Source organism: Delphinus delphis, chromosome 12 (genome assembly GCF_949987515.2).
Source record: "Delphinus delphis chromosome 12, mDelDel1.2, whole genome shotgun sequence".
In the NCBI taxonomy this organism is placed as follows: Eukaryota; Metazoa; Chordata; class Mammalia; order Artiodactyla; family Delphinidae; genus Delphinus; species Delphinus delphis.
The window spans coordinates 86,145,931-86,163,123 of NC_082694.2; the positions used below are offsets into that span (position 1 = coordinate 86,145,931).

At 49.7% G+C, this 17,193-nt stretch overlaps 1 long non-coding RNA gene across 1 annotated transcript in view; it reads right to left on the bottom strand.

The window, feature by feature from the left end:
* LOC132435534 (uncharacterized) overlaps positions 1 to 14,663 on the bottom strand; it is a 78,802-nt gene extending 64,139 nt beyond the window's left edge. Inside the window, exon 1 of the long non-coding RNA XR_009521571.1 lies at positions 14,436 to 14,663. This is a non-coding gene — a long non-coding RNA (uncharacterized lncRNA). The remainder of the gene's footprint in view (positions 1 to 14,435) is intronic.
* Positions 14,664 to 17,193: the final 2,530 nt, after the last annotated feature.

The window sequence follows — 17,193 nt, forward strand, 5'->3', positions numbered from 1 at the left end:
GCAGGGGGAGGCAGCACCGGTGGCAGCCCCCTGGGCAATTCCAAGCCTGGTGGTTGTGTCTGTTGGAGGCCAGGACTCTGCTCCCCTGCACACCATAGCGCCTGCCGGTCAGAGGTGCCTACTCTGTGCCAGGAGGGGCATACATGGTTCTAATTTCCTACCAGCCACACCGTGACCATTTACTGAGTATTTACCGAAACCCAGCAAGATAGGGTTCCCTGTTTGAATTTTTCAGAAGGGAAAATCCAAACTTCAAAAAGCTAAGAAAAAACAAACAAGCTAAGACACTTGCCAGATGAAACCCATCCACCAGATGTGGGAGGGGAAGCCATGTTCATCCCACCTCCAGACCACACCATCCTCCTGGCATCCTGTGCCTCCAGCAGGGCCCGGAGAGCCAGTCTGTGCACCACGTGGGTGCTACCTCACACCCACTCCTGAGGCCCAAGAAGAGATGGTCTTCCAGGAACCAGTTTGCCCACCCCTGGGGCCAGGCAGCAATTGTGCCCTGCACAGGGCTCTGTGACTACAGTCCTCGTGTCATCAGTAAGATAAATTCCCTGCTGAAGCGTTTGATCCGTGGTTTACTCATTGATTCATTCAATAGACAGTTAACTTGCTACTTAGGACACCACATACGTCTAGGCACTGGGGATTTAGCAGCAGGTAAAACAAACAAGCGTGCCTGCCCTCAGGGAGCTTACAGTCTAAAAGGGGAAACAGACTATAACCAAATAAAGAGCAAAGTATATTGTAAATCAGGCAAGGGCTGCAGGTAAAAACTAAGGGGGAACTGGGGTGGAGTGTGTATTGAGGAAGGCATGGGTTAGTGTTTTAAACAAGGTGCCCAGGAGGCCCAGAGGAGGTGAGGGAGAGACCAGGTAGAAATCTAGGGGGAAGAGCATTTCCCATAGAAGAAATACCAAGTGCAGAGGCTCTGAGCAGGAGAGCACCTGATTGTATATAAACAATCAGAAATTAGCAGGAAATTGTAAGTTCTCTCAGACAGAACAGGGCATCTCAAACTAATTTACACTAAGGAGTAAAAGTCTGATATCCAGGGACTTTGATGTCATTGTTGTTGTTTTCAATCGTGGTAGGGCTGGGTGAGAAGAGGTTACCTCAAGCCAGAAGGGGTAGAGAATAAATAAGGGGAATTGGTACAGGATTGGAAAAGTATGTTCCTTTGAGCCCAGGCGTCCTTGAATTCATCCAGTCATCTTGGAGTGCACGCAAATAAGAAAGGACACGAGCTCTCCCTGAAGGGTCTCTTTGCTCCTTGAAGAGGAGGCTGGCCAACTAGCAACCATGCTATGAAATTACCAGTATTGGACCGCAGGCCTGGAACCGGGCCATGCCATACAGAAGCCTGGGAGGATGTGGTTAGCGGGGGGAGACATGCTCTCTTGAGCTCTGACTTGGCTAAGATTTGGGTAGACCGTCTTCCCTGCATACCGACCAGAGGAAGCTTACTTAGCCTCCTCCTTTTCTCAAGCCTGTTGGCGCTGCAGGAGATGGCTGGGATGTCCCTGGCTGTGTGCACAGCTCTCTCGAGGACACCCTGCGGCTCCCGCCTGGCTGAAGACCATGCAGACCAGTAGCCTGCGTCAGTGCCAGCCCTCCAGTTAGGGCTGGGGAGCCAGCTTGCCTTGCCCCACGCTGGGGAGCAGGCTTTTCTTGCAAAAGGAAAGGAGCAGTCTCACAGCAATCAAGCGGTGGGTACTCTCCAGGGTTCTACTCAGGGGCCATTGGCCCTGCAGACGGCGTACAGCAGAGCTGGCCCATGGGAGGGATGGTTTCAGCACCCTGCCCTGCCAGTGGAAGGGATACAGCTTTCTTGTGCAAGTGTCTTTTCGTGGCAGCAGGCTTTCCTGTGAGCCGGACCATTCAGGGGGCAAAATCCTCAGTACCCAAGATGGCAGGACAACCAAGTTCCCAAATAAGGACAAAAATTGGTCCTGGAACTCCTAGTGAAGTTCACTGTCATGGCAAAGCTGTTGACGAATTCCTGCCTGTCCGCAGGGAAGGGAAGCGGGAGGGGGCTGACGGCCATGGGGGCCTGGGGGGATCACCATATGGACCCACCTGGGGCACTAGGGGCAAGATCACATGGAACGCCACCCCAGCTTCTGAGCTGAGGTTTCACGAGTGCAAGGCCTGAGGCTGGGGTTCAGGAGCTGTCCACAGCTCCGGGTCTGCCCCAGCTCCTGCCACTTTGCCTTGTGACACCTTCGGGGCACAAAAGGCACTCCGTGAGGATCTCACATGCTCACCAGCAGAGGATCCGTCCAGGCGGCGGGCGGTGGTCCACAGCTCTTGCTGCCGGAGCCGGGCCACACTGGCTGAGGTGCACACCTTCCAGGAGGCGTCCAAGTGAAAAGATAAGGGGTTTCACACAAAAGCCACACAGTAAACGCAACAGGAGTATTCAGGTTCCATAGGCGTGAATGGGCATCCCTTTTGCAGTGTTGTAAGCTCAGCCTGTCGTAACCGTGCTGACTCTCTGTGCCCAGCTCTGCAGGGAGCCTGTACGCACGATCTGAATAAGAAAAGCTTACTGCGTGCACGCTGAGGAACGTGTACTTGGCGTGAATCTCTTACGTGATCACCTTAGTCAGTGAACTACACCTGTGTTGGCCTTTGGTTTTCAGTTTTACGACTCAGTTATTTGACTATTGGCCGCTGTCTTCATTAGGGATCATTAACAAGGCAAATGATGGGTTGGAGCTTTCAGAAAAAAACGTTAGTGTTCATCTCTGTGGGTCTTACTCCCGTTTCATTTTTTGTTTGTGTTTTCTTTTTTTTTCTTTGAACACTTTAAAACTCTTGACTTCTGTTAAGTATCCAGGCATTGCTTAGTATCTTAGAGACAATTTTCAAAACTGGAGGTGCTAAAGGGCACGCATCAGATGGAAAAGTCACTTGCCCACTTCTTACCGTCCCCTCTGCCACTGCCTGAGGCCAACTCCACCCCCCTGGGGTTTCTTTAGCTCTGGGTGGCTTCACCACTCCAGCGGCCCAGGAACCTGCATGCTGAAGCCGGCTCCGTTGTTAGGTCAAGACCCAATGCTGCTCCCGCTTTGGAGCCTTTCCTGACCAATTCTCCTGGGCAGAGTGAGTCCTTCCTTTCTCTGCTCCCGTAACAGTTCTCAGATGTCTGTGTTTCAGTCCTGGGTGCATGTTCTCTGTCCCCTTGATGAAAAAGGCTGACAGAAAGTCACTGTGCCTTGTTCAATGCCATGTGCCCCCATCTTCTAGCAGAATTCTGTGAATGGTAAGTGGGTGGAGACGCCTTGCCTTCAAGAAGCTTTCAGTCTATGGAGAGGTCAAGTCAAGAAGCCGAGAGCGGAGGAGGAGCAGGGCGGTTCTGCTTACCGCCACTAGGGGGAGCGCCCGCCAAGTTCCCTGCCCCGGCTACGCGCTCATTTCAGACGGAACTGGGGGGCCTTCGCTGGACCTGGGTTTGAGTTGAAAGGCCGTCAGCGCCGAGCGCGTGGCCTCCAAACCAGGGATGAAAGCAATCTTTCTAGAGGGTCTGGGAAGCAATCACAAAAAACTCACTAGAATTCACAGCACTCTCGGCCTCACACACAGGCACCCAGTTTGCTTCTTCCCCAAGACCTCTGCTTCCTAGAAAGTAAGCACAGAGGAAGGAAACCATTGTGTCAAGACTGCTGGCCGGGCTGTTGTGCCTGGGCTAAGTTTCTCATCCCCGTAAATGTCACACCCCTCATGTGTTAATAGGGAAAATGAACGACCTCTAAGAACCTCTAAGGTTCTTGTGAAAATTAGAAAATCCTCATAAATAAAGAGCATCTGGGAAGTACAGTAAGCATTCCAGACCATTAGCTGCCACATCTATTCCTACTATTCTAACCACTACCAACACCACCACCGTTACTGGGACTCCTGGTACCAAAGGCCGAGAACCTGGTGTCGAGCTGGCTGCTCTTCTCCAACCCCGCCTCTCTCTCCGAACAGCTCCCTTCATCCCCTGATGTGCAGTCTGCCCAGAAGTGCTTTGAGCGCAGAGGGAAAGGAAGATCAAGTCCCCCCGCTTCCCCTGAATCATCTTCTTTCTCACCAAGAAGCCCTCCCCATGGAACGGCCCTGTCTCCCTCCCCACTTCCATCCTCAGGACACTGAGGACAGGATGAGGGTGTTGGTGACGGCCAGACAACCAAGGGGACCAGTCACTGCAGCCTAACAATGGTGAATGTCCTCCGACTACCTGGGGACTCAGGTCAGCAGCAAACTTCTCAGCTGCACGGTCCTCCTGTTGGATCTTCCCAGCTCTGCGTTTATTTATTAATCTTATCATGATCGTTTGGACAGATATCTGTTGGGTTTGTCAAACCGGAGATGGACTTCGAGGGCACTGAGGAACTGAAGCCCAGCTCAGCAGCCTGCTTTGGTCACGTTGTCGGGAAGAGCCAGACAAGAGTCAGGTCTCCTGCCCTGCTGCCCTCACCGCCTGCAGGTAATGCTCTCCTTGTTGGAGGAACGGTGGGGATCCAGGCGAAGGGAAATGCTAGGGACACCCACCTTCTCCCCTCTGTGTCCCTGGTGCCTGGAAGGGCAGATGTCAGGCCAGCGTGCGCATGCCCACCCTTCAAAGGAATACCGGGGATCGCTGGATCCCCCGTCAAAGACCAAGGGGGTGGGGTCCCCGGACACACACAGGGCTCCCAAGAGCAGCCGGCGTGGGCAGCCCAGGCGCGTGTTTGAATATGTCCTCGTGACACATTGGCCTTTCTTTCTTTCCCAGACCAGCAGCCATGCCCCGTGATTATTCCAGACATATAGTTCCTGTTTGTGAATTGTAGACTCCGGGATTCCTGGGGCAACGGTCCACTGATCCCTGGTAGACCTCAAACCACAGGCCGGGCAAGACGTTCCCTTTCCTCCTGAGGGAAGGAGAGGAGGGCATTGACACAGGGGACCCCATGGACATTTCCTGCACAACGTGTGCACAGAGTCCGGGGGTGTCGGGTCTTGCTAAAAGCCCGAGCTTTGGAGTCAGCAGAGCTCCCCTTGAGCCCGGGCCCCATCACGTGCCGTCCGTGGTCTTGGATGAGTTACTCCACCCCACGTGCCGACGTTTCACTGCCTATATGTGCAGAAGACCATGTTCCAGACCAGGTGAACTAGTGCAGTGCCACCCGCCTCCTAAATGTTCAACACTCGGCCTTACAATGACTTCACATCATCCCCAGACTAAACTCCCAGATGGGTAAAATTGTGCAGAGTTTACAGAAAGGAAGCTCAGAGAAACGAGGACATGGGGCAGCCCTGTAGCACAATTGTTAGGTAATAAACACCCGATCTTTCACAATTCCAATTTGTCTCTTGGAAAAAAAGCACATTGGATGTTTAAGAAAACATCATATTCAATAAAGGCGTTCCACAAAGGACCTAGGAAGGCAAGGCAAACCCCCCATTTTTTGCTAGGATTTTATGTTTTTCAACATGATTTCATGATCATCTCATTAAGCAGACCGGTTCATTACAAGCAACACTAAGGTGCTAATTTAATTCCCGCCAGTGACTTTTTCTTTTTTTTTTTCAAGCTTGTTTACCTGGGAAGCCATGTGTAACTAAAGAAAATTCCCACAGGCGAGAAGGAGGGGCTGCCGGTCGGCTCTTCTGTGTAGTATTTCTCCAAACCGGAGTCCAACATCTCCAGGCCCCAGAGGTTTAATTACCATGTGCAGCCTGGTGTTTGGGGGAGGGGCCGGCGTGGGAGCCCGGGCCCTCCCGGCCCACGCTGCTGCCGCAGCCAGCGGTGCGTCTGCGGCACCGGGACAAAGACGGGTCAAAGCATCGGGCTGGGAGGCTGCATTCAATTTGGAACTTGAAACGGAACTTTCACCTTTTCCAGAAAATTCTGCGTGTTCGAAAGATTTAACTTTCTCTGCGCCCCTCCCGGCCAAGAAGGAAGAGGAATTGCAGCTCTTACTTTAGCACAGAGTGTGAGGGAGAAACCTTTTGGAACCTAGCAATTGGTTTTTGTTTTGTGACCAGCTCCTGCCACAAAAGGGGACCCACCCCTCCCCAGCATTCAATTAACCCTATGTGAGACGGCCAGGGGATTAGGAAGATGGGATCAGGCCCCATTCAGGAGGTTCGGAGGGGGGCTTTTTCAGAAGATTCTTCGGAACAAAGGTTGCCAAACTAAGTAGCTTTTTTTTTGTTGCTTAGCTCTGCCCTATTGTTACCACAAAAGCGACCTTTTCCACTTAATTGGGGCTTTAGAATTCCACCTCTATTGTGTTTGTCTATAAGAAACACTCTGCAGAGGGGCTGTGTAAGTTTATGAATATAAGCATTCTGCGTTGGGTGATTCCAAAGCTATTTATGTATTTGGATCCACGGATATAGGTTACTCTAATAAAAATATTCATCATAAAATACTCATGGCAACAATAATTAGTTTCCATATATTGAGTTATTATTATGTATCCAGCAGGCGCTGTAATCGGATGCTCGGGGTATTTTGTTTCTAATGTCACAATTAACTGGTTACAGACCAGAATTAGAAAGTTCCAGTGGCAGGGAAGCCAGCCCACACCCCCAGCCAAGGCCGCACTCTTCCGGCCCACAAGACATCATTTATAACATTTTTTGGTTCTGCGTTTTTTGGTTCTGCCCTAGATCTCCAGTGAGGTTGTCAAGCCTGAACAGACAAGGGATTAAAACGTGCATCTATTTGTATACACAGCGAAAAATGCAGATGCCTGTGAGGGGCAGAGAGGAAGCACAAATGTGCACATGGGAGCTGCTGTAAGACAGCAGGGAGTGGTGAGGCCTGAGGAAAACTGGAGATGAAACACCTCTCAAAGACACTTTCATCCAAACTGATTGTATTTATTTATTTCTAAACACTAAGCCAACCTCAGAAAACAGTTCTGGGTCTGAATTTGGGGACTGGGTCTCCCAGTGGGAGAGTTCTCTGCTCTGTCGATGGTACCAAGCAGATGTGATAAATTTGGGACCCTCCAGCCACCTCCCACCCACGGACATGGTTAGGTACATGGGGCTCTAAAAGCCAGGAGTCTCCAAGTTCAGGTCCGATCTCTGGCTTCCCTGCAACTCTAGACCAGTTGACCTCAGGTGGGGCAGGTGCTCCCTGCTGCAACCGTACCTGGCCCACTTCACCCCTTTGTGCTGGTGGCCTCGCCTGCGTGGCTACTTGAGTTTGTCATCTCTGAGCTGGTGAGAGTGAGCTTCCCAGGGACTACTTTTCTATGCTCAGGTCCAAGGTGACAGGAGCCCTCACCTTCGTCTCCTGTCACAGGAAGAGTCCACACACCTAATTCACACACTGAGGGCTGCAGAGTCTTAAACTCAGTAAAGCGTTGAGAGGTTCAAGGGCATCCAAACATTCATTTTATAAATGTTATGTTATGCCAAAAAACAACAAAAAAATCTTCTAGCTACAGGGTGTCGAAGAGCATCTTGCTCACACTCTGCTGTTTGCGTGGATGACCCTGGATATTTTATACCTAAAATATCATACAAATAGGTCAGCAACTGATCGGCCTCTTCAGAGAGTGCCTTACGTCATATATTTAAATTGAACTTAGGAAAACAGAAAGTAGTCTGCTTTTGCAGAAAGTGTTGAACTATCCAGCAAAGTTCCAGCAAAAAGCCTGGATGGATTCTCTGTCAAGGGAAACAAGGCTTTGTCTAAGATGGGGGGCCGTGAACCCCCTGCCCTTCCTGGGTTCCCTTTGGTGACCCACACACTGTCATTAAGCCCATCGAGGGGCTTAATGCCTGTTAGCAGATCAATCAAGTATTTGAACCATTAAATTGAATCTGGACATTCTACACCATGTTACAGAGTGGAATATTCATGTCGCAGCTGAAATACTTCCAAGAGTTGGAAGTTAGACTTTGAGTGATCTCACCTATTAGTACAATGGCCAACGGATGGCCACAAAAGAAGCAGACAAAACCTCTTTGCATCGATTAATTGAGAAGTTGCAAAGCTCTGTTATAAATGCCCTGTCTTTAGTTCTCTCCAGACAGCTCTGAGTCCTCACTGGAATCCAGCTTGTTCCATATATTTATATACATAAATATATAAAAGTCTATCTTTAACCAGCTCCCTTATTCATATCCCTAGTTCTCTCCAGATTAGAAGAAAAATGTGCACATGGAGAACCATTGCTATTATTATAAGGAAATGTACCAATAGTGGAAGAAATAAGAAGTGACAGTTGACAGGGGAAAAAAAAAAGATGCAACATTGAGAAACATGAGGAACCAACTTGAAAACTCAAGAGATACAGCAGCTTAAGGTTGTTCAAAATAGCAGAAAACCTCCCTGCAGAACCCTGAAAATAGCACTGTACTACATCACAATGTACGATGTTTGCTCTTAAGAAGAAAGAAAGTTGTATCGTTAATGTTAAAGGATTTCTATACAAAATGGTCAAGGCTTTAAAAATGTTCGGCTTTCTGGGGGAACTCACATTTCCACACTGACTCATTTCCTTACCATCTCAGATGCCTGACATCTTTCTGGTTTTAGCCATTAAATCACTTTTTTTCTATAAAACTATGAAAATCGTGTAAGAGAAGGCGTGGAATGGAAGCCAGCCTTCCGCACCTCACCACCCTGGACCAGATCTGAGAGATGCAGCCTCTGTGGTCCCTTCCCGGTGTCCACACTGTCTCAGCATGGACTCCACTGATGCTCACTAACTGCTCTAATCCCTCTATTCTGGGGAGGCTACTGCCAAGAAGGCGAGGCACAGACACGTTAGGGGAGAGCGCGCAGCAGTTCAGATGAGTGTGCAGAAAGCCTTGTCCCAAGTGGGTCTGGCAGCTGCGGTGACACCGAGGAAGCATGTCCAGCCCAGTCTGGGTCAGGACCAGAGAAAAACCTTCGTGGGAGGAGTAGTGATGCTTCACGTGTCCGGGCATGAATAGCCATGAACTAGTAGGGTGATAAGGGACACTGCATCTAAGCAGGCAGAGCTGCATGAAAACAGCCCAAGGGAGAGATTTGGCATGTGTACGTGCACGTGTGCAGGACTGCATAAAATTTTCTATTATTACAGTAAGAATTTTGAGACAGAGAATGGCAAAAATGAGGCTTGAAAGGCAGAGCCAGGCCCTGGGGGTTTTCATGTCCGCACAAAGGAGCCTTGATTCTGAGAAGCAGAAGCCTCAGCAGGGCCTCTCCCTGGTGCCTCCTGCCGGCCACCGGCTCTGGGAAGGAAGGCCGGTGGATGGCGGGTGGGGAGAGGCGGAAGGAACTCAGGACAAAGCCTGCCCCCCTCAGTGGTGTCATTTTAGAGCTCCTCAGACTTCACCTGGTTTCCAGCACACGGCCTGGGCCCCGGGGCCCCCTTGCAAGCTAGCCCCGGCCGGGCACAACTCCTGAGAAGGTCAGCTCTCGGACCTGATGTTACACAAAGATGACTCTCGCTGACTGCTTAACTGGGACGGAAGCTCTTATTTATGAGATGTCACCTCGGTTGCCTTTCCTCACCGAGCCCCTCACGGTTGCATTTAGCTGCTTGTTTCAGGGGAACCGAGGTCTGAGGATGAGGAAGGATGATGGCAACCTCCAGCCTAAGACCATTTAGAACAGGAGGGGCAGGGGCTCCGCAAAGACAAGACCCAGCCGCGTGTCGCTCTGCGGAGGAAGGGCAGGGGCTGCAACTCTCCAGGGAGCACAGACTCCACCCCACTGCGCGCGGGGACCACACATGGTCCGGAGCCTGTGAGACCTCTCCTGAGCCTTCCTCCACAGGGACACTCCACCCCGAGGAGCCCTGAGACCCCTCCCTCCTGTGTGAAAAGGCAGACATCCCCACTCCAAGAGATGACAGAATGTCTGAATGAGTGTTGGAGTATTTGCTTATGAATTTCTCCCACTTTCCCACCTTTCCCTCTGGATAAAGCAGAAAACTGGGGGAAGAGACAAGGTGTCCAGTCTTGGTGAGGTCAAGCTGTAGCGATGATCTTTCATTCTTCCCTTTCCCTAAACACACCACCACTCACCACCCCCATCCCCATCCAACCAGCAGGAGTCCTGTGGCCTCCAAAGGCCATCACCCAGCCACTTCTCCCCCGAAACCAGGGCCCGCCATTTCCTGCAGGTCCTTCTCAATAACCTTCCAACCCGTCTCCCTCCTGCCATTCCTGTCTCCCAAATTCATCTTTCCCCAGAAGCCAGGGTGATTTTTCACAACACCAAGCAGAGCATCTTGTCACGATCCAGTTCTAAAGCTTCCCAGCAGCTCCCCTGCACACTTTTCATAAAATGCAGATTCCTTACCTGGCCCTGCCTCTGCCTAGACCACAGCCCCCTCCTTCCTCTGCCTCGGCCATGCTGGCTGGCCTCTTCTGCTCCTCACACAAACTGCAGGGTCTACCCCAGGACCTTTGCACTGACTCTCCCCTCGGCTGGGGTTGCTCCGGCTCCGGATGTTTCATCTCACTCCCGGCTCAACCCAGTGCTTACATCCTAGCCTATCTTGACAACTTAGTTGTCTAACCTTCTGTCGCACCTCCCCTGCATAGCGTAGGAGCTCCCTGAGAGCACAGCCCTTGTCTTTTCACAGCTTGTCCTCAGTACTTAGACTGGTGCCTGGCACAGAGCAGGTGCACAATAAATATTTGTTCAGTGAATGAAAACAGGGAGTCAGAGACAACATTCGTAACTTTCATCCCCACACACTATCTTGTGAATAAGAACATGTGTTTTCAAAATATTCTCCACCTTTACAAAGTTTCAACAACTTCGTTTCGCTGCCCCCTTTAGAAACGACCTCCCACCCGCCATGCCGGGCAGGGCCTTGAAGGACTTCTAGGCTCTTCCTTAGAGCTTCAGGCAGCGTCTACTGATGGACAGGAACTTTACTCAGCTCTCAAGCACCTCTCTTTAATATTGATGATTATCCATCAGTTCTTGTCACCAAAAAAAAAAAAAAAAAAATCTAAACACTTCAGCATCTCTTGCAGATACGTGAAGATAAAGACCTTAGGTAAGTAAGAGCTTAGATAACTAGGATCAAAACACCTGAAATCACGTCTTTGTGCTGCTGCCAATCTTGGAAAATTGTTTTCCTTCTCTGGGCTTCAATTTCCTCACCTACAAAAGGAAGGAAAATGCTGAAAGAGTTTAGATGAACGTGTATGTTTATTTCTGGGAAGGTCATGCTGCCATTAAAGTATATTATAAGGAAAATTGAAACGATCAAGGAAAATGATCACTATGAAAGTCAGGACTGCAAAATAGAAAATATTTCAAATTATGTAGAAAACTTTTCAATTATTTGAGGAAAATAATGAATAATGAGAGGTATTATCTATATACATTGGAGGATCATGAAAGGTTCTTATTTTCATCTTTCCTTTTCCTTTATTCTCTAAGTTGTAATCAATAAGTATAATATTTTCACATCCCCTCCTCCCCCCTGAAAATTAATAAACCTAAAATGAAGCCAGCTCACCAGGGAGCTGCTAAATTCCCTGCTTGCCCTGACAGCCTGCGACTGCGAGCTTGGAATCCACGTGGTTGTAGGATGAGCTGTGAGTGCTGCTTGGTGTGAGGGTTGGTGAGAAACAAGACCCAAGAATGGCCCCTCAAAACACTGCATCCCCTGGGCTTCCCTGGTGGCGCAGTGGTTGGGAGTCCGCCTGCCAATACAGGGTACACGGGTTCGTGCCCTGGTCCGGGAAGATCCCACGTGCCGCGGAGGGGCTGGGCCCATGAGCTATGGCCGCTGAGCCTGCGCGTCCGGAGCCTGTGCTCTGCAACAGGAGAGGCCACACACAAGAAAAGCACTGCATCCCCTTGCCCCTAGGGCTGCATTTAGGAATGGGATTGGGAGCCAAATGAGGCCAAACAAAGGACACTGGGATTTTTCTTGAACTCTGGAGAAAGAGGTTGTCTTTTATTATTGAGTTTACTAATTAGAACTGTCAGAGGTACCATCCTCCCTGCCCTACAGGAAGTGTTTGCTTGTGAATAAAATCAACTAAAAATAAATAAATAAAGCAGACCTGAGAGACAGGAAAAATAGAACGAAATGCACATAAATACCCATAGATTTCTGTTGACTTCATTGAACCCCTGGACTCAGCTGGGAACAGAAGCAAAATCATATTTTGACCCTCCTGGCTACCTGGCCCAGTAAAGGTCCCTTCACGTCTACACCAGTCTGAGACGTATTTGTCACGAGGCAGATTCTGACTCTTAGACACCACCTGCCACCTGCGTGTTCTAATTGCCTTCCTAATGAACCCTGTACCAAGTGCGGCAAAGTCCACCTGGGTGGCGCCGGGGGACGAGGGCACCCGCTCAGGTGCCTTTCCTCCTGTGCATGGCTAATAGGGGCAGGGCTGCCTGTGCACCCCTGGCCTGAAGGGCAGGGGTGGCCACCTCACCTTCCAAACCAGAGGGCCTCGGACTTTGATTCGGGGACAAAGTTAGAGTCTCACAGACCTCTCTCTGCATATTTCCCACGTCACAGCTGCAATGCGCTGTCACATGAGAGCAAAGCAATGCGGGGAATGAGTACTTGAAACAATGCAGCTTATTTCCACTGGAGGCTTGGCCATCACTGCCCTCCCTACTCTTCTTTCCTGGCTTCGGTCTTTAGCTCAGTGCTTCAGTGTCCCCTTTCCAGTCCAGGGCAGACCCAGGCCGGCAGCCATGGAACCCAGAGGGAGGCTTTCAGTGCCCTGGACCTGGTCAAGTTCCCTGCTCAGCCTTCTGAGCCGTAGACCCCCGGATGCCCCCAGTCCTGTTTTCCAGACACTGTGTTCCTGCTTTTCCCCTGAATATTTTGTTGGTTTCCATTCCTGGGGAAGACGATGAAACACTTGGAGGCTCCGAAGTCTTTCCCAGAGGTGGACACTCTTTCTTTCTACATATGGTCAGACAAGGTTCTCCCTACTGTGTGCCAGACTCTGGGGGTACCAGGATGCTGAACCCACAGCATAGACTGGCGGGGGACGCAGGTAATTCCAATGCAATTCTGGCATAGAAACAACATAGGACGCTTTCAGGGCAGGAAGAGAAACACCTATGTGAGCCCCAGAAAGCTTTATGGAAGAAACTGCAACTAAACTTGGTCTTAAACAATGAATACAAGTGATACAGGTTGCCGGAGGGGGTGTTATAGGCTGAGGGTCCAGCAGAAACAGACATGCGATGGTGAGAGCATCAGGGACACAACAGGAAAATACGAGCCCTGAGCAGGTGCTGCGTGAAGCGTGAAGCAGAGAGTCCAGAAACGCGACCAGAAGCGCACAGGCGAGCGCAGAGATCGCAGAGGCTAGAATCAGCCTGGTGGGTCACAGCCCTGAAGGCAGTGAGGAGACATGACGGTGTCAATCAGGAAAGCAGCAGTCATCCCTGCCTTTTCAAGAGTTCAGCTAGAGGTGCCATTTGGAAGCATTTGCTGGCCATTGAAAACAGGTATTTGCTTGATTGTAAATGCTGTTTGCCACCAGGCTTCCTGATGACAGACCCCACCCAGTGGGTCAGACATCTTGGAGACTGACCCCAGCGTGGGTATGGCTCAAGGTTTTCAGGCCATTTGGCCGTCGTAACTGGGCTTCACCCAGGCTGTTCCCCAAAGCCCCAGGTTCACTCCCATTTCTCCCCGTCCCTGAGACCTGTCACTGGGATCTCACTTCACCCAAAGCGCAGGCCACCTGGGCCATGGCACTGACTCAGCACCCACCCTCGCCTCACAGCTGCTCCGAGCCCTGCTCGGGTTAGCATCACAACACACGATTTTGCAAATGGTCCGAAAGGCTAAAGGACTTCCCTGAGATGATAACGCAGACGTCATGGCCTTTCCAAGTTTACACCCATATTTTGTTGTGACGCTTTCTGTTCCAAAGCACTGTGAGTCGCTGGGTAACTTTTAGGCACGCAGATCACCAGATCCCATGTCCAGGGCTCAGCACACAAAGGTAAACCGGACACAATTCTGACCCCAAGGACTCAAACCTGTCTCAGCAAATATTTAATCATGTTTTTCCCAAGATCACATGGCTTCCTGGTAACCCCAGGATGGGTTCTAAGTTAGGACCCAGCACCCCAGACCCCCTGGTATATTCCATTGCCACCATCCCAGTATTAATCTGGGGGCGCAGTGAGAAATCGCCTCTGGGGACGTGCTAATCCGACTCTGGTCTGCTGCGGACCCTCCTGAGAGCCTGCTCTGGAATCCCCCAGCAGCTAGATTCTCTAGGAAACAAGCTCCCCGGTTTTAGAGGTGGCTTTCTGACCAAAGTGCATCATCAGACTAGCTCACGCTTCTGAAAAAGGAATTAGAGAAAACACGAAAGGCATTCAGCAAACAACCTGCCTGATAGCAGCGTCTAGTCCCAGCAGACTGACTTTCGCTCGTACGAACGGCAGAGACAAGACCCCACAGCCGGAAGCCTCATCTCACCTGAGCAGGGTCTCAGCCGGGCTCTCTTTGTCACTGCATCAGTGGGCTCCCAGCTGGGGGAGTTCCGTGATCTAACCCGTGGCTTGTCTGGGAATCACCGATGCAGCTTCTAGTTTCCTTTTGCAAGGCGATCGTCAAAGCATCCTCCAGGCTGCAGAATGAAACCTGGATTTGGAACCCTCTCAAGGGCTGCCCGGGGTGCTTGTTGGCACACGCAGCGACGTCCGAGCCCCAGCCAGACTGCTGACCTCGCACTGGTGCTGTGTGATATAACTCTCTCTCACGGGGAGGCATTAACTCTCTCGTCCCCACGCTCGTATCCCTCATGTCTCTCCAAGATGCAGGCTCCTGCAATGCCACTGTTCTGATGCCCAAGCTTCTCTCTGCCAGGGCTCCAGCCGTGCAGGGGTTCACGATTCATCCCCTGCAAAAGATGCCAGCCAAGAGTTCATCATTTTCAGGAATGATTAATCCCAAGGCTCTGTTAAAGTTCCTCCCCTTTATTAATTAAGCCAATTAAAATGTTTTCAGCATTAAGATATTTGTAAAGATTTGAGTGTTTTCCCGTAAATACCTGTTCATCGAAGTCATTTTATTCTTTAAAAGAAGTCCAGCAACCATTCCTTCGTTCCTGTTTGTCATGTTCTCATTTGATTGACAAGAGTTTAAACTCCATATGGAAAGGATATATGGTTGACTGGGGAGACATGGATATTTTTTAAAAGGTAACCACATAGGAAATTAATAATGCACATTAGAATAGGGACTATGTTATTGGAGGGATGTGAGAGACAGAGAAGAAGGACATAGAACCTGGGTTCCAGTTCCAGATCTAATACTCACTTAACTGTGCAGATTTATGCAAGTGACATGGCTCTCAGGCTGCACCATGCCCCCAGGCTTGCAAGCATTTAGGCTAGTGGGTTGCCAAAGCCCCTTCAGCATCACCCTTTTAATAGCTTTCCTTTCTTGCGCCAAGAAAAGAAAAGCTCCCTGTTTGTGGCTTTCAGAGGCAGCATGGCCATCAGAGGGGCCGTCACTAGAATCACTGAAGACACAGATTTAGACTCAGCGCCATGTTCCTTCTGAGCTCTGTAACTAGGACAGATCTTGGAAGAGATGGATGCCTCAGCGTCCTCGTTGACAGCACGGGAAAGCACTACCTGTCACCTGGGCTGATACAGGTACTGTAAGAATTAAGTGAATTGATACTCGCAAAACCACTGAGCACAGGGCTCGGTCCACGGTCAGTGAGCCATCTTTATTACTGTAGTCCACCGTTGGTCCTGGCTCTTCCTCAGCTATCTTACTAACATGCAAATCTCTTGTGGTGCTTATATCCTTAAAAGTCGCAGCCCTGTTGAGATGGGTTCTCACAGATGTTTACACAGATAAGACCACCTCTCTATGCTTAGGAGGCAGGGTCTTACATTAACAAAAACAAAAAGAAACAAACACACAAAAACAAAAAATGTACCATGTGCTGGGCATTCTATAAAGCACTTTTTCTATATTATCTACTGTATCCTGGAGCACTAGGCAAAGTGTTTCCCTTTCAATAATCATTTAAAAGATTCCCAATTGTAATACTAACATAGAAAAAATTATAAAATTTGCCCAAAGTGATAGATCTAATTAGTTTTGAATCAGGAGAGGAACCCCGGAAGTCTGACACAAATTCTACCTAAAACATGAAGTCATTCATCATACGAATTACCAGAGGAAGTAAGGGAGATTCCAACTAGAAAGCAGAAACAGAGATGGGGCTTTACACAGGAGAGAGAGGGATTGGCCTTTTCTCTTCTTCAGTCTTTCTTTTTTCATGGATAATAGTGAGCTGTAACTTTTTTTTTAATTTATTTATTTAATTTATTTTTATTTGCTGCTGTGTTGTGTCTTCGTTGCTGCACGTGGACTTTCTCTAGTTGCAGCGAGCAGGGACTACTCTTCATTGTGGTGCACAGGCTCCTCATTGCGGTGACTTCTCTTGTCGCAGAGCATGGGCTTCAATAGTTGTGGCACGTGGACTCAGTAGTTGTGGCACACAGGCTTAGTTGCTCCACGGCATGTGGGATCTTCCCGGACCAGGGCTTGAACCCATGTCCCCTGAACTGGTAGGCGGATTCTTAACCACTGTGCCACCAGGGAAGTCCCGAGCTGTAACTTTTTATTGATGCACAAGCCTTATAGAAAGTTTTTTAAGTATGGACACCAAAAGATATATATATATATATATAATATGATATAGACATATATAGATAGATATCAATGTCTCCACACCACACTGAAGGATAATAATAAATAGTAAGAGCACAGCACCCAGAGCGGAGGACCTGGATCTAGGAGGACAGTGTCTTCAGTCTCCAGCCTTTTTGGGGTCACTTCTCCAGCCTCTGTTTATGAAGTTAACACTCTACCAGCTTCAGAGGAGAAACTTTAACAGGGTCCAGCTGCAGTAGCATAGGGCAGGGCAAAGAAGGGTGGGTTAAGAGCTGAGAGGCAATCCCATGATCACTGGCAAACTACCCAAAGGAATACATCTGAGGAGGAGAAACGCAGATGAACAGAGAGGAGCAGCCCTCCTTGCAGGAAGACCTGAGCCACGGCCAAGCTCAGAGGTTTTGTGTTTTAGGGAAAAAGAGAGAGAGAGAAAGAGAGAGAGAGAGAGAGGAAGGAAGGAGGGAAGGAAGGAAGGAAGAAAGGGAGGGAGGAAGAAAGAGAAAAATCTCTTCTTCACTGGCTTGTCATTCATTAAATC